The sequence below is a fragment of the Ranitomeya imitator genome, chromosome 10 (genome assembly GCF_032444005.1).
Source record: "Ranitomeya imitator isolate aRanImi1 chromosome 10, aRanImi1.pri, whole genome shotgun sequence".
Lineage (NCBI taxonomy): Eukaryota > Metazoa > Chordata > Amphibia > Anura > Dendrobatidae > Ranitomeya > Ranitomeya imitator.
In genome coordinates, this window is record NC_091291.1 from 862,911 (window position 1) to 879,156 (window position 16,246).

General features: G+C 48.4%; 1 protein-coding gene across 1 annotated transcript in view; it reads left to right on the forward strand.

Annotated features, from left to right (window-relative positions):
- The first annotated feature begins 4,130 nt into the window (after nucleotides 1-4,130).
- Nucleotides 4,131-16,246, forward strand: part of LOC138652011 (complement C1q subcomponent subunit C-like) — a 53,754-nt gene continuing 41,638 nt past the window's right edge. The window contains exon 1 of the mRNA XM_069742691.1: nucleotides 4,131-4,269. The gene's annotated coding sequence lies outside the window, so the exon portion shown is untranslated. The remainder of the gene's footprint in view (nucleotides 4,270-16,246) is intronic.

Genomic DNA, 16,246 nt, shown 5'->3' on the forward strand with positions numbered 1-16,246 from the left:
TTATGTATAGCACAGTCCCTTAGCATATAGCGTGCTCACTTATTATCTATAGCACAGTTCCTCAGTATACAGTGTACTCTCTTATTATGTACAGCACAGTCCCTTAGTATATAGCGTACTCACTTATTATGTATTGCACAGTCCCTTAGTATATTATATACTCACTTATTATGTATAGCTCTTCTGTGGCCTACCTTCTAACACTCTTGCACCCCTCCAGTCCGTCCTTAACTCTTCTACCCGACTAATTAATCTCTCTCCTCACTACACTCCTGCTTCCCCTCTTTGCAAATCTCTTCACTGGCTCCCAATTTCCCAGCGTATCCATTTTAAACTACTAACAATTAAATAGATGACGTAGGCACTACTAAAGGAGTGGTGCTCAAGTAGGGGCCCAAGCCGTCATAAACGTAGCGATAAACTTGGCACACACCAATATGTAGATGCAGTGAAAAAGGGGTTTAATGAGGTAAAGTACATACAGTAGTAGACGTTTCGGTCTATACAACAGACCTTCATCAATGTACGGAAAACAAAATGAAAATAAAGTATATACAAAATGGTGGGTCACTGTGTAGCGGTTGATTTAGAGAAATATAACATTTTATGGACGCAATCCAAATACATAGGTAAAACAGAAGCCATCAATAATATTATACCAAAATGGTAATAGCCACAAGATCGTGAGGATATGCAACCATATAGCCCAGTCAAATGTGATGGACAGATCAGATATATCTAATGTCAAATATTGTCCCCTGTTTGTGAGATGGAAAAACAATTTGAACCACACCTACCCTCACTCAATTGTTATATAGGGTACCCCGGGTCATGTGGAGGACAAGGAGTCCTAGAAAAAAAAGTGTAACACATGGTTACCGCAGGGTAGTGAGGTGAGAGGCTCCGTGGAGTAGTTAATGCAGACAAAACACACATACCCTGCTGTGGTCAGTAGGCTCCTGCTGTAAAGAGGGCCGCTAGGAGATCAGAAAGGAGCGGTGTTAGAGTCATGGCCATAATTGGGACCTGTCGTGTCACGAGGGAGCTAGTAGGCAGCAAAGTGTAGACTTACCAAAGAAAGATGAGAGGGATGCATGCGGACCTTGGACGCAGTATCCACCGCTTGTCCAGTGTGTCCAGAAGCATGGGTCGAATGTCTTTTATAAGCGTCCTGTATGCTCCTGCGGTGAGCGCGCGTGGCCGGATGTGCTGTCCCGGCAGTGACGCTTGTCATCACGTGACGTTTGTCTGCGTTCCACTGGGCTTTGTGAGTAGGTGGGTTCCACCCACCGCGCATGCGCACTAGGAGGATGTGAGGAGTATTCTGTGTATCCTCTGAGCGCCGGTGATGCTATCGGGAACTAGAACAGTGGGATCGTGAGCCTATGAACAGGTCCTAAAAACGGTGCACTTAGGGATCTTAGTAGGGTCGGTTCTGTGAAGAAAGTATAAATATGTTAATAAACTGAAATGTGCATCATAAACGCAACAATTTTAGCGCAACATTGTAAAGCGTACCATACCACATTTACAATAATACAGAATTGTATTGAGCCCTAGGTTAGTCAGATACGATCGATTGGATGTCATACTCCCTGTTCAGGCCTCGTGGGGCTAGTGTTTGATGTCATGTATCCAATAAGGAGGCGAACCCGATCCCCACTCCGCGAGGTGGTGCTACTGAGTCAATAACTGGGAATTTTAGTTGTGGAATGGTATGGCCGCAGGTTATGAAATGGTTAGGGACGGACAATAAGAAATTCTTACATCTAATTGTCGATTTATGCTTCGATATGCGATCACGTATGGGTTGTGTGGTTTCATTTTGTTGTATTTTGTTTTCAGTACATTGATGAAGGTCTGTTGTATAGACCGAAACGTCTACTACTGTATGTACTTTACCTCATTAAACCCCTTTTTCACTGCATCTACATATTGGTGTGTGCCAAGTTTATCGCTAAACTACTAACACTGACCTACAAAGCCATCCATAACCTTTCTCCTCCATATATTTCCAAACTAGTCTCCCGATATCTTCCCTCACGTAATCTCTGGTCCTCCCAAGACCTCCTACTCTCCTCCACGCTTATTCGCTCCTCACACAATCGCCTCCAAGACTTCTCCCGAATATCCCCCATCCTCTGGAGTTCTGTGCCTCAACACGTCCGGTTATCCGCCACATTTGGATCCTTCAAAAGAAACCTGAAAACCCGTCTCTTCAAGGAAGCTTACAACCTGTAATGACCACACAGCCACCTCAACACCATCGGAGCTACTGCAACTCTCCACCTACTGTCTCCTTCCCCACCATCCTGTAATGTAAGCCCCCCAGGGCAGGGTCCTCTCCCCTCTGTACCAGTCTGTCATTGTTAGTTTTCTTTAATGTGATATTTGTACTTTGATGTAACCCCTTCTCATGTACAGACCATGGAATTAATGGTGCTATATAAATAAATAATAATAATATAGCACAATCTCTTAGCATATATGCTCACTTCTTATGTATAGCATAGTTCCTCAGTATATAGTGTACTCTCTTATTATGTATAGCAGTCCCATAGTATTTAATGTACTCTCTTATGTATAGCACAGAACTTAAGTATATACTGTACTTACTTATGTATTGCGCAGTCCCACTGTATGTACTGTACTCTTATTATGTATAGCACAGTCGCATAGTATATAGTGTACTCTCTTATTATGTATAGCACAGTCCCTTAGTGTATAGTGTACTCACTTATTATGTATAACACTGCCCTTAGTTACATAGTTTCCTCTTTTATTATGTATAACATAATCCCTTATTATGCAGCTTCCTCTCTACTTATATATGGTGCTGTCCCTTATTATATAGCTTCCTCTGCTGTTATGTACAGTGCTGTCTCTTACATCGTTTATTCTTGTTATTTTTGTTATTCACAGTGTCCTCTTTTATTTCATAGTCCCCTCTCTTGTTAGATATAAAATGACAGCTGATGGATCAGCTTGAGACCAGATGAACAGTCCATCAGCTCCTCCATTAGAAAAGAAGCTTTCCCGTGCTCCACAGCCGCCATTGCATTACATATCTAACAAGACAGGACTGTATGTATAAAGACAGGGGATGCGGTAAATAATATGATATATAAAGGACAGTGCTGTATATAACAAGGGAGGGCACTGTGTAATAAGGGATGGCAATATACATAAAAATGAAGACTATGTAAGATATACATATGTATGTGCGTGTGGCTGTATATACAGTATATCTATATTATATATCAGTAGATTTGATTCTAGGAGGAAGGGGGCCCAGATACATTTCTTCCACAGGGGCCCCAAGCTGTCAGAGTCCGCCCCTGACTCGGCAGAATGAGTTCTGAAGTTTTTACATAACATGTGGTAACAGCAAAGAAGACTGCCACTCCACACAACTGACGAGAGCAGATCTGACGTATGGAAGCCGCTTAGGCGTGTGTCTTCCATAGTCCGATAATCACAGCCACATGCGGTGTCTGCGCGAGGCGCGGTGTCTGCGCGAGGCGCGGTGTCTGCGCGAGGCGCGGTGTCTGCGCGAGGCGCGGTGTCTGCGCGAGGCGCGGTGTCTGCGCGAGGCGCGGTGTCTGCGCGAGGCGCGGTGTCTGCGCGAGGCGCGGTGTCTGCGCGAGGCGCGGTGTCTGCGCGAGGCGCGGTGTCTGCGCGAGGCGCGGTGTCTGCGCGAGGCGCGGTGTCTGCGCGAGGCGCGGTATAGCAGGACAGACGTCGCCTTTTCCTGCTGTATCTTCTGTCCAGAAACTAATAAAAGATGGTTTTAGCAAGGGGTGAGGGCCACGTTTTTTCTTCCTCACTCTTCGGCTCTACCTGCCCTGCGTTCCTCATTTCACCTGTCACACACTGTAGTAAGCTTGTTGGACACCAGCATTGTTTTCTGCATCGACTCAGAAAGACCAGAAGCCAAAGACTCCAAGAAATAGTGGCCTTGTCATGTAGGCCCAGATACCATGATGTCTGCCAGGAGAACGCTCTAGCATTGTGGACACAGTGTCTGCCAGCTTCTCCATCCAGCTTTCTGGAAGTGGACATTCTTCATGTTCAGCATATTTCTAATTTCTCTTACAAGAAATGAAACTTGTGGTTCCAGTCACAGATGGAAAAAGCAGAAGAGAAAATCCTAGTGTCAGCACCAGCAATGGAGGAGGAAGGTAGATGTGAAATACAACACTATCTTCTGAGGCAGAGATTGCCAGTCACCGAGGATAGAGAATTCTTCAAAGGTGTCCAGAGACAGAGGTCAGTGCGCAAAATTATGTGGCCTATGGGGATGAGGACTGTGTGGAGCATGCAGATATAGAAGGGGCACAGACAACCTGCGCCGTCACCCCAAAGACTGCACCTTTCTCCATTCACTGCATCTTCCTAAAGTGACTGCACCTTCCTGTAATGACTGCACCTTCCTGTAGTGACTGCACCTTCCTGTAATGATTGCACCTTCCTGTAATGACTGCACCTTCCTGTAATGACTGCACCTCCCTGTAATGACTGCACCTTCCTGTAATGACTGCACCTTCCTGTAATGATTGCACCTTCCTGTAGTGACTGCACCTTCCTGTAGTGACTGCACCTTCCTGTAATGACTGCACCTTCCTGTAGTGACTGCACCTTCCTGTAGTGACTGCACCTTCCTGTAGTGACTGCACCTTCCTGTAATGACTGCACCTTCCTGTAATGACTGCACCTTCCTGTAATGACTGCACCTTCCTGTAATGATTGCACCTTCCTGTAATGACTGCACCTTCCTGTAATGACTGCACCTTCCTGTAGTGACTGCACCTTCCTGTAATGACTGCACCTTCCTGTAGTGACTGCACCTTCCTGTAGTGACTGCACCTTCCTGTAGTGACTGCACCTTCCTGTAGTGACTGCACCTTCCTGTAGTGACTGCACCTTCCTGTAGTGACTGCACCTTCCTGTAATGATTGCACCTTCCTGTAATGACTGCACCTCCCTGTAATGACTGCACCTTCCTGTAGTGACTGCACCTTCCTGTAGTGACTGCACCTTCCTGTAATGACTGCACCTTCCTGTAGTGACTGCACCTTCCTGTAGTGACTGCACCTTCCTGTAGTGACTGCACCTTCCTGTAATGATTGCACCTTCCTGTAATGACTGCACCTTCCTGTAATGACTGCACCTCCCTGTAATGACTGCACCTTCCTGTAGTGACTGCACCTTCCTGTAATGACTGCACCTTCCTGTAATGACTGCACCTTCCTGTAATGACTGCACCTTCCTGTAGTGACTGCACCTCCCTGTAATGACTGCACCTTCCTGTAATGATTGCACCTTCCTGTAATGACTGCACCTTCCTGTAGTGACTGCACCTTCCTGTAGTGACTGCACCTTCCTGTAATGACTGCACCTTCCTGTAATGATTGCACCTTCCTGTAATGATTGCACCTTCCTGTAATGACTGCACCTTCCTAAAGTGACTGCACCTCCCTGTAATGACTGCACCTCCCTGTAATGATTGCACCTTCCTGTAATGACTGCACCTTCCTGTAGTGACTGCACCTTCCTGTAATGACTGCACCTTCCTGTAATGACTGCACCTTCCTGTAGTGACTGCACCTCCCTGTAATGACTGCACCTTCCTGTAATGACTGCATCTTCCTAAAGTGACTGCACCTCCCTGTAATGACTGCACCTTCCTGTAATGATTGCACCTTCCTGTAGTGACTGCACCTTCCTGTAGTGACTGCACCTTCCTGTAGTGACTGCACCTTCCTGTAATGATTGCACCTTCCTGTAATGACTGCAGCTTCCTGTAATGACTGCACCTTCCTGTAGTGACTGCACCTTCCTGTAATAACTGCACCTTCCTGTAATGACTGCACCTTCCTGTAATGACTGCACCTTCCTGTAATGACTGCACCTCCCTGTAATGACTGCACCTTCCTGTAATGACTGCACCTTCCTGTAATGACTGCACCTTCCTGTAATGACTGCACCTTCCTGTAATGACTGCACCTTCCTGTAATGACTGCACCTTCCTGTAATGACTGCACCTTCCTGTAATGACTGCACCTTCCTGTAATGACTGCACCTTCCTGTAGTGACTGCACCTTCCTGTAGTGACTGCACCTTCCTGTAGTGACTGCACCTTCCTGTAATGACTGCACCTTCCTGTAATGACTGCACCTTCCTGTAGTGACTGCACCTTCCTGTAATGATTGCATCTTCCTAAAGTGACTGCACCTTCCTGTAATGACTGCACCTTCCTGTAGTGACTGCACCTTCCTGTAGTGACTGCACCTTCCTGTAGTGACTGCACCTTCCTGTAATGACTGCACCTTCCTGTAGTGACTGCACCTTCCTGTAGTGACTGCACCTTCCTGTAATGACTGCACCTTCCTGTAGTGACTGCACCTTCCTGTAATGATTGCATCTTCCTAAAGTGACTGCACCTTCCTGTAGTGACTGCACCTTCCTGTAATGACTGCACCTTCCTGTAGTGACTGCACCTTCCTGTAATGACTGCACTTTCCTGTAGTGACTGCACCTTCCTGTAATGACTGCACCTTTCTGTAGTGACTGCACCTTCCTGTAATGACTGCACCTTCCTGTAGTGACTGCACCTTCCTGTAGTGACTGCACCTTCCTGTAGTGACTGCACCTTCCTGTAGTGACTGCACCTTCCTGTAATGACTGCACCTTCCTGTAATGACTGCACCTTCCTGTAGTGACTGCACCTTCCTGTAATGATTGCATCTTCCTAAAGTGACTGCACCTTCCTGTAATGACTGCACCTCCCTGTAATGACTGCACCTTCCTGTAATGACTGCACCTTCCTGTAATGACTGCACCTTCCTGTAATGACTGCACCTTCCTGTAATGACTGCACCTTCCTGTAGTGACTGCACCTTCCTGTAGTGACTGCACCTTCCTGTAGTGACTGCACCTTCCTGTAGTGACTGCACCTTCCTGTAATGACTGCACCTTCCTGTAGTGACTGCACCTTCCTGTAGTGACTGCACCTTCCTGTAGTGACTGCACCTTCCTGTAATGACTGCACCTTCCTGTAGTGACTGCACCTTCCTGTAATGACTGCACCTTCCTGTAATGACTGCACCTTCCTGTAGTGACTGCACCTTCCTGTAATGACTGCACCTTCCTGTAATGACTGCACCTTCCTGTAATGACTGCACCTTCCTGTAATGATTGCACCTTCCTGTAATGACTGCACCTTCCTGTAGTGACTGCACCTTCCTGTAGTGACTGCACCTTCCTGTAATGACTGCACCTTCCTGTAGTGACTGCACCTTCCTGTAATGATTGCATCTTCCTAAAGTGACTGCACCTTCCTGTAGTGACTGCACCTTCCTGTAATGACTGCACCTTCCTGTAGTGACTGCACCTTCCTGTAGTGACTGCACCTTCCTGTAATGACTGCACCTTCCTGTAATGACTGCACCTTCCTGTAATGACTGCACCTTCCTGTAGTGACTGCACCTTCCTGTAATGACTGCACCTTCCTGTAGTGACTGCACCTTCCTGTAGTGACTGCACCTTCCTGTAATGACTGCACCTTCCTGTAATGACTGCACCTCCCTGTAATGACTGCACCTTCCTGTAATGACTGCACCTTCCTGTAATGACTGCACCTTCCTGTAATGACTGCACCTTCCTGTAGTGACTGCACCTTCCTGTAATGACTGCACCTTCCTGTAATGACTGCACCTTCCTGTAATGACTGCACCTTCCTGTAATGACTGCACCTTCCTGTAGTGACTGCACCTTCCTGTAATGACTGCACCTTCCTGTAGTGACTGCACCTTCCTGTAGTGACTGCACCTTCCTGTAGTGACTGCACCTTCCTGTAATGACTGCACCTTCCTGTAGTGACTGCACCTTCCTGTAGTGACTGCACCTTCCTGTAATGACTGCACCTTCCTGTAATGACTGCACCTTCCTGTAGTGACTGCACCTTCCTGTAGTGACTGCACCTTCCTGTAGTGACTGCACCTTCCTGTAATGACTGCACCTTCCTGTAATGACTGCACCTTCCTGTAATGACTGCACCTTCCTGTAATGACTGCACCTCCCTGTAATGACTGCACCTTCCTGTAGTGACTGCACCTTCCTGTAATGACTGCACCTTCCTGTAGTGACTGCACCTTCCTGTAATGACTGCACCTTCCTGTAGTGACTGCACCTTCCTGTAGTGACTGCACCTTCCTGTAATGACTGCACCTTCCTGTAATGACTGCACCTTCCTGTAATGACTGCACCTCCCTGTAATGACTGCACCTTCCTGTAATGACTGCACCTTCCTGTAATGACTGCACCTTCCTGTAATGACTGCACCTTCCTGTAGTGACTGCACCTTCCTGTAATCACTGCACCTTCCTGTAATGACTGCACCTTCCTGTAATGACTGCACCTTCCTGTAATGACTGCACCTTCCTGTAGTGACTGCACCTTCCTGTAATGACTGCACCTTCCTGTAGTGACTGCACCTTCCTGTAGTGACTGCACCTTCCTGTAATGACTGCACCTTCCTGTAATGACTGCACCTTCCTGTAATGACTGCACCTTCCTGTAATGACTGCACCTCCCTGTAATGACTGCACCTTCCTGTAGTGACTGCACCTTCCTGTAATGACTGCACCTTCCTGTAGTGACTGCACCTTCCTGTAATGACTGCACCTTCCTGTAGTGACTGCACCTTCCTGTAGTGACTGCACCTTCCTGTAATGACTGCACCTTCCTGTAATGACTGCACCTTCCTGTAATGACTGCACCTTCCTGTAATGACTGCACCTCCCTGTAATGACTGCACCTTCCTGTAGTGACTGCACCTTCCTGTAATGACTGCACCTTCCTGTAGTGACTGCACCTTCCTGTAGTGACTGCACCTTCCTGTAATGACTGCACCTTCCTGTAATGACTGCACCTTCCTGTAGTGACTGCACCTTCCTGTAGTGACTGCACCTTCCTGTAATGACTGCACCTTCCTGTAGTGACTGCACCTTCCTGTAGTGACTGCACCTTCCTGTAATGACTGCACCTTCCTGTAATGACTGCACCTTCCTGTAATCACTGCACCTTCCTGTAATGACTGCACCTTCCTGTAGTGACTGCACCTTCCTGTAATGACTGCACCTTCCTGTAGTGACTGCACCTTCCTGTAATGACTGCACCTTCCTGTAGTGACTGCACCTTCCTGTAATGACTGCACCTTCCTGTAGTGACTGCACCTTCCTGTAATGACTGCACCTTCCTGTAGTGACTGCACCTTCCTGTAATGACTGCACCTTCCTGTAGTGACTGCACCTTCCTGTAATGACTGCACCTTCCTGTAATGACTGCACCTTCCTGTAGTGACTGCACCTTCCTGTAATGACTGCACCTTCCTGTAATGACTGCACCTTCCTGTAATCACTGCACCTTCCTGTAATGACTGCACCTTCCTGTAGTGACTGCACCTTCCTGTAATGACTGCACCTTCCTGTAGTGACTGCACCTTCCTGTAATGACTGCACCTTCCTGTAATCACTGCACCTTCCTGTAATCACTGCACCTTCCTGTAATGACTGCACCTTCCTGTAGTGACTGCACCTTCCTGTAATGACTGCACCTTCCTGTAATGACTGCACCTTCCTGTAGTGACTGCACCTTCCTGTAATGACTGCACCTTCCTGTAATGACTGCACCTTCCTGTAGTGACTGCACCTTCCTGTAGTGACTGCACCTCCCTGTAATGACTGCACCTTCCTGTAATCACTGCACCTCCCTGTAGTGACTGCACCTTCCTGTAATGACTGCACCTTCCTGTAATGACTGCACCTTCCTGTAATGACTGCACCTTCCTGTAGTGACTGCACCTTCCTGTAGTGACTGCACCTTCCTGTAGTGACTGCACCTTCCTGTAATCACTGCACCTTCCTGTAATGACTGCACCTTCCTGTAGTGACTGCACCTTCCTGTAATGACTGCACCTTCCTGTAGTGACTGCACCTTCCTGTAATGACTGCACCTTCCTGTAGTGACTGCACCTTCCTGTAGTGACTGCACCTTCCTGTAATGACTGCACCTTCCTGTAGTGACTGCACCTTCCTGTAGTGACTGCACCTTCCTGTAATGACTGCACCTTCCTGTAATGACTGCACCTTCCTGTAATGACTGCACCTTCCTGTAATGACTGCACCTTCCTGTAGTGACTGCACCTTCCTGTAATGACTGCACCTTCCTGTAATGACTGCACCTTCCTGTAGTGACTGCACCTTCCTGTAATGACTGCACCTTCCTGTAATGACTGCACCTTCCTGTAGTGACTGCACCTTCCTGTAGTGACTGCACCTCCCTGTAATGACTGCACCTTCCTGTAATCACTGCACCTCCCTGTAGTGACTGCACCTTCCTGTAATGACTGCACCTTCCTGTAATGACTGCACCTTCCTGTAATGACTGCACCTTCCTGTAGTGACTGCACCTTCCTGTAGTGACTGCACCTTCCTGTAGTGACTGCACCTTCCTGTAATCACTGCACCTTCCTGTAGTGACTGCACCTTCCTGTAATCACTGCACCTTCCTGTAATGACTGCACCTTCCTGTAGTGACTGCACCTTCCTGTAATGACTGCACCTTCCTGTAATGACTGCACCTTCCTGTAGTGACTGCACCTTCCTGTAGTGACTGCACCTTCCTGTAATGACTGCACCTTCCTGTAGTGACTGCACCTCCCTGTAATGACTGCACCTTCCTGTAATGATTGCACCTTCCTGTAATCACTGCACCTTCCTGTAGTGACTGCACCTTCCTGTAATGACTGCACCTTCCTGTAATGATTGCACCTTCCTGTAATGACTGCACCTTCCTGTAGTGACTGCACCTTCCTGTAGTGACTGCACCTTCCTGTAATGACTGCACCTTCCTGTAATGACTGCACCTTCCTGTAATCACTGCACCTTCCTGTAATGACTGCACCTCCCTGTAGTGACTGCACCTTCCTGTAATGACTGCACCTTCCTGTAGTGACTGCACCTTCCTGTAATGACTGCACCTTCCTGTAATGACTGCACCTTCCTGTAGTGACTGCACCTTCCTGTAATGATTGCACCTTCCTGTAATGACTGCACCTTCCTGTAGTGACTGCACCTTCCTGTAGTGACTGCACCTTCCTGTAGTGACTGCACCTTCCTGTAATGACTGCACCTTCCTGTAATGACTGCACCTCCCTGTAATGACTGCACCTTCCTGTAGTGACTGCACCTTCCTGTAATGACTGCACCTTCCTGTAGTGACTGCACCTTCCTGTAATGACTGCACCTTCCTGTAATGACTGCACCTTCCTGTAGTGACTGCACCTTCCTGTAATGACTGCACCTTCCTGTAATGACTGCACCTTCCTGTAGTGACTGCACCTTCCTGTAGTGACTGCACCTTCCTGTAATGACTGCACCTTCCTGTAGTGACTGCACCTTCCTGTAATGACTGCACCTTCCTGTAATGACTGCACCTCCCTGTAGTGACTGCACCTTCCTGTAATGACTGCACCTTCCTGTAGTGACTGCACCTTCCTGTAATGACTGCACCTTCCTGTAATGACTGCACCTCCCTGTAGTGACTGCACCTTCCTGTAATGACTGCACCTTCCTGTAGTGACTGCACCTTCCTGTAATGACTGCACCTTCCTGTAGTGACTGCACCTTCCTGTAGTGACTGCACCTTCCTGTAATGACTGCACCTCCCTGTAGTGACTGCACCTTCCTGTAATGACTGCACCTTCCTGTAGTGACTGCACCTTCCTGTAATGACTGCACCTCCCTGTAGTGACTGCACCTTCCTGTAATGACTGCACCTTCCTGTAGTGACTGCACCTCCCTGTAGTGACTGCACCTTCCTGTAATGACTGCACCTTCCTGTAGTGACTGCACCTTCCTGTAATGACTGCACCTCCCTGTAGTGACTGCACCTTCCTGTAATGACTGCACCTTCCTGTAATGACTGCACCTTCCTGTAATGACTGCACCTTCCTGTAATGACTGCACCTTCCTGTAATGACTGCACCTCCCTGTAATGACTGCACCTTCCTGTAATGACTGCACCTTCCTGTAATGACTGCACCTTCCTGTAATGACTGCACCTTCCTGTAATGACTGCACCTTCCTGTAATGACTGCACCTTCCTGTAATGACTGCACCTTCCTGTAGTGACTGCACCTCCCTGTAGTGACTGCACCTTCCTGTAATGACTGCACCTCCCTGTAGTGACTGCACCTTCCTGTAATGACTGCACCTTCCTGTAGTGACTGCACCTTCCTGTAATGACTGCACCTTCCTGTAGTGACTGCACCTTCCTGTAGTGACTGCACCTTCCTGTAATGACTGCACCTCCCTGTAGTGACTGCACCTTCCTGTAATGACTGCACCTCCCTGTAGTGACTGCACCTTCCTGTAATGACTGCACCTCCCTGTAGTGACTGCACCTTCCTGTAATGACTGCACCTTCCTGTAGTGACTGCACCTTCCTGTAATGACTGCACCTCCCTGTAGTGACTGCACCTTCCTGTAATGACTGCACCTTCCTGTAATGACTGCACCTTCCTGTAATGACTGCACCTTCCTGTAATGACTGCACCTTCCTGTAATGACTGCACCTCCCTGTAATGACTGCACCTTCCTGTAATGACTGCACCTTCCTGTAGTGACTGCACCTCCCTGTAGTGACTGCACCTTCCTGTAATGACTGCACCTCCCTGTAGTGACTGCACCTTCCTGTAATGACTGCACCTTCCTGTAATGACTGCACCTTCCTGTAATGACTGCACCTTCCTGTAATGACTGCACCTTCCTGTAATGACTGCACCTCCCTGTAATGACTGCACCTTCCTGTAATGACTGCACCTCCCTGTAATGACTGCACCTTCCTGTAGTGACTGCACCTCCCTGTAGTGACTGCACCTTCCTGTAATGACTGCACCTTCCTGTAATGACTGCACCTTCCTGTAATGACTGCACCTCCCTGTAATGACTGCACCTTCCTGTAATGACTGCACCTCCCTGTAGTGACTGCACCTTCCTGTAATGACTGCACCTCCCTGTAGTGACTGCACCTTCCTGTAATGACTGCACCTCCCTGTAGTGACTGCACCTTCCTGTAATGACTGCACCTCCCTGTAGTGACTGCACCTTCCTGTAATGACTGCACCTTCCTGTAATGACTGCACCTTCCTGTAATGACTGCACCTTCCTGTAATGACTGCACCTTCTTGTAGTGACTGCACCTTCCTGTAATGACTGCACCTTCCTGTAATGACTGCACCTCCCTGTAATGACTGCACCTTCCTGTAATGACTGCACCTCCCTGTAGTGACTGCACCTTCCTGTAATGACTGCACCTCCCTGTAGTGACTGCACCTTCCTGTAATGACTGCACCTTCCTGTAATGACTGCACCTCCCTGTAATGACTGCACCTTCCTGTAGTGACTGCACCTTCCTGTAATGACTGCACCTTCCTGTAATGACTGCACCTTCCTGTAATGACTGCACCTTCTTGTAGTGACTGCACCTTCCTGTAATGACTGCACCTTCCTGTAATGACTGCACCTCCCTGTAATGACTGCACCTTCCTGTAATGACTGCACCTCCCTGTAGTGACTGCACCTTCCTGTAATGACTGCACCTCCCTGTAGTGACTGCACCTTCCTGTAATGACTGCACCTTCCTGTAGTGACTGCACCTTCCTGTAATGACTGCACCTTCCTGTAATGACTGCACCTCCCTGTAGTGACTGCACCTTCCTGTAATGACTGCACCTTCCTGTAGTGACTGCACCTTCCTGTAATGACTGCACCTTCCTGTAATGACTGCACCTTCCTGTAATGACTGCACCTTCCTGTAGTGACTGCACCTTCCTGTAATGACTGCACCTTCCTGTAATGACTGCACCTTCCTGTAATGACTGCACCTTCCTGTAGTGACTGCACCTTCCTGTAATGACTGCACCTACCTGTAATGACTGCACCTCCCTGTAGTGACTGCACCTTCCTGTAATGACTGCACCTTCCTGTAGTGACTGCACCTTCCTGTAATGACTGCACCTTCCTGTAATGACTGCACCTTCCTGTAATGACTGCACCTTCCTGTAGTGACTGCACCTTCCTGTAATGACTGCACCTTCCTGTAATGGCTGCACCTTCCTGTAATGACTGCACCTTCCTGTAGTGACTGCACCTTCCTGTAATGACTGCACCTTCCTGTAATGACTGCACCTTCCTGTAATGACTGCACCTTCCTGTAATGACTGCACCTTCCTGTAGTGACTGCACCTCCCTGTAGTGACTGCACCTTCCTGTAATGACTGCACCTTCCTGTAATGACTGCACCTTCCTGTAATGACTGCACCTTCCTGTAATGACTGCACCTTCCTGTAATGACTGCACCTTCCTGTAGTGACTGCACCTTCCTGTAGTGACTGCACCTTCCTGTAATGACTGCACCTTCCTGTAATGACTGCACCTTCCTGTAATGACTGCACCTTCCTGTAATGACTGCACCTTCCTGTAGTGACTGCACCTTCCTGTAGTGACTGCACCTTCCTGTAATGACTGCACCTTCCTGTAATGACTGCACCTTCCTGTAATGACTGCACCTTCCTGTAATGACTGCACCTTCCGGTAGTGACTGCATCTTCCTAAAGTGACTGCACCTTCCTGTAGTGACTGCACCTTCCTGTAATGACTGCACCTTCCTGTAATGACTGCACCTTCCTGTAATGACTGCACCTTCCGGTAGTGACTGCATCTTCCTAAAGTGACTGCACCTCCCTGTAGTGACTGCACCTTCCTGTAGTGACTGCACCTTCCTGTAGTGACTGCACCTTCCTGTAATGACTGCACCTTCCTGTAATGACTGCACCTTCCTGTAATGACTGCACCTTCCTGTAGTGACTGCACCTTCCTGTAATGACTGCACCTTCCTGTAATGACTGCACCTTCCTGTAATGACTGCACCTCCCTGTAGTGACTGCACCTTCCTGTAATGACTGCACCTCCCTGTAATGACTGCACCTCCCTGTAGTGACTGCACCTTCCTGTAATGACTGCACCTTCTTGTAGTGACTGCACCTTCCTGTAATGACTGCACCTTCCTGTAATGACTGCACCTTCCTGTAATGACTGCACCTTCCTGTAGTGACTGCACCTTCCTGTAATGACTGCACCTCCCTGTAATGACTGCACCTTCCTGTAATGACTGCACCTTCCTGTAATGATTGCACCTTCCTGTAATGACTGCACCTTCCTGTAATGACTGCACCTTCCTGTAATGACTGCACCTTCCTGTAATGACTGCACCTTCCTGTAGTGACTGCACCTTCCTGTAGTGACTGCACCTTCCTGTAGTGACTGCACCTTCCTGTAATGACTGCACCTTCCTGTAATGACTGCACCTTCCTGTAATGACTGCACCTTCCTGTAGTGACTGCACCTTCCTGTAATGACTGCACCTTCCTGTAATGACTGCACCTTCCTGTAATGACTGCACCTCCCTGTAGTGACTGCACCTTCCTGTAATGACTGCACCTCCCTGTAATGACTGCACCTCCCTGTAGTGACTGCACCTTCCTGTAATGACTGCACCTTCCTGTAGTGACTGCACCTTCCTGTAATGACTGCACCTTCCTGTAATGACTGCACCTTCCTGTAATGACTGCACCTTCCTGTAGTGACTGCACCTTCCTGTAATGACTGCACCTCCCTGTAATGACTGCACCTTCCTGTAATGACTGCACCTCCCTGTAATGACTGCACCTTCCTGTAATGACTGCACCTTCCTGTAATGACTGCACCTTCCTGTAATGACTGCACCTTCCTGTAATGATTGCACCTTCCTGTAATGACTGCACCTTCCTGTAATGACTGCACCTTCCTGTAATGACTGCACCTTCCTGTAATGACTGCACCTTCCTGTAATGATTGCACCTTCCTGTAATGACTGCACCTTCCTGTAGTGACTGCACCTTCCTGTAATGACTGCACCTCCCTGTAATGACTGCACCTTCCTGTAGTGACTGCACCTTCCTGTAATGATTGCACCTTCCTGTAATGACTGCACCTTCCTGTAGTGACTGCACCTTCCTGTAATGACTGCACCTCCCTGTAGTGACTGCACCTTCCTGTAGTGACTGCACCTTCCTGTAATGACTGCACCTTCCTGTAATGACTGCACCTCCCTGTAGTGACTGCACCTTCCTGTAATGACTGCA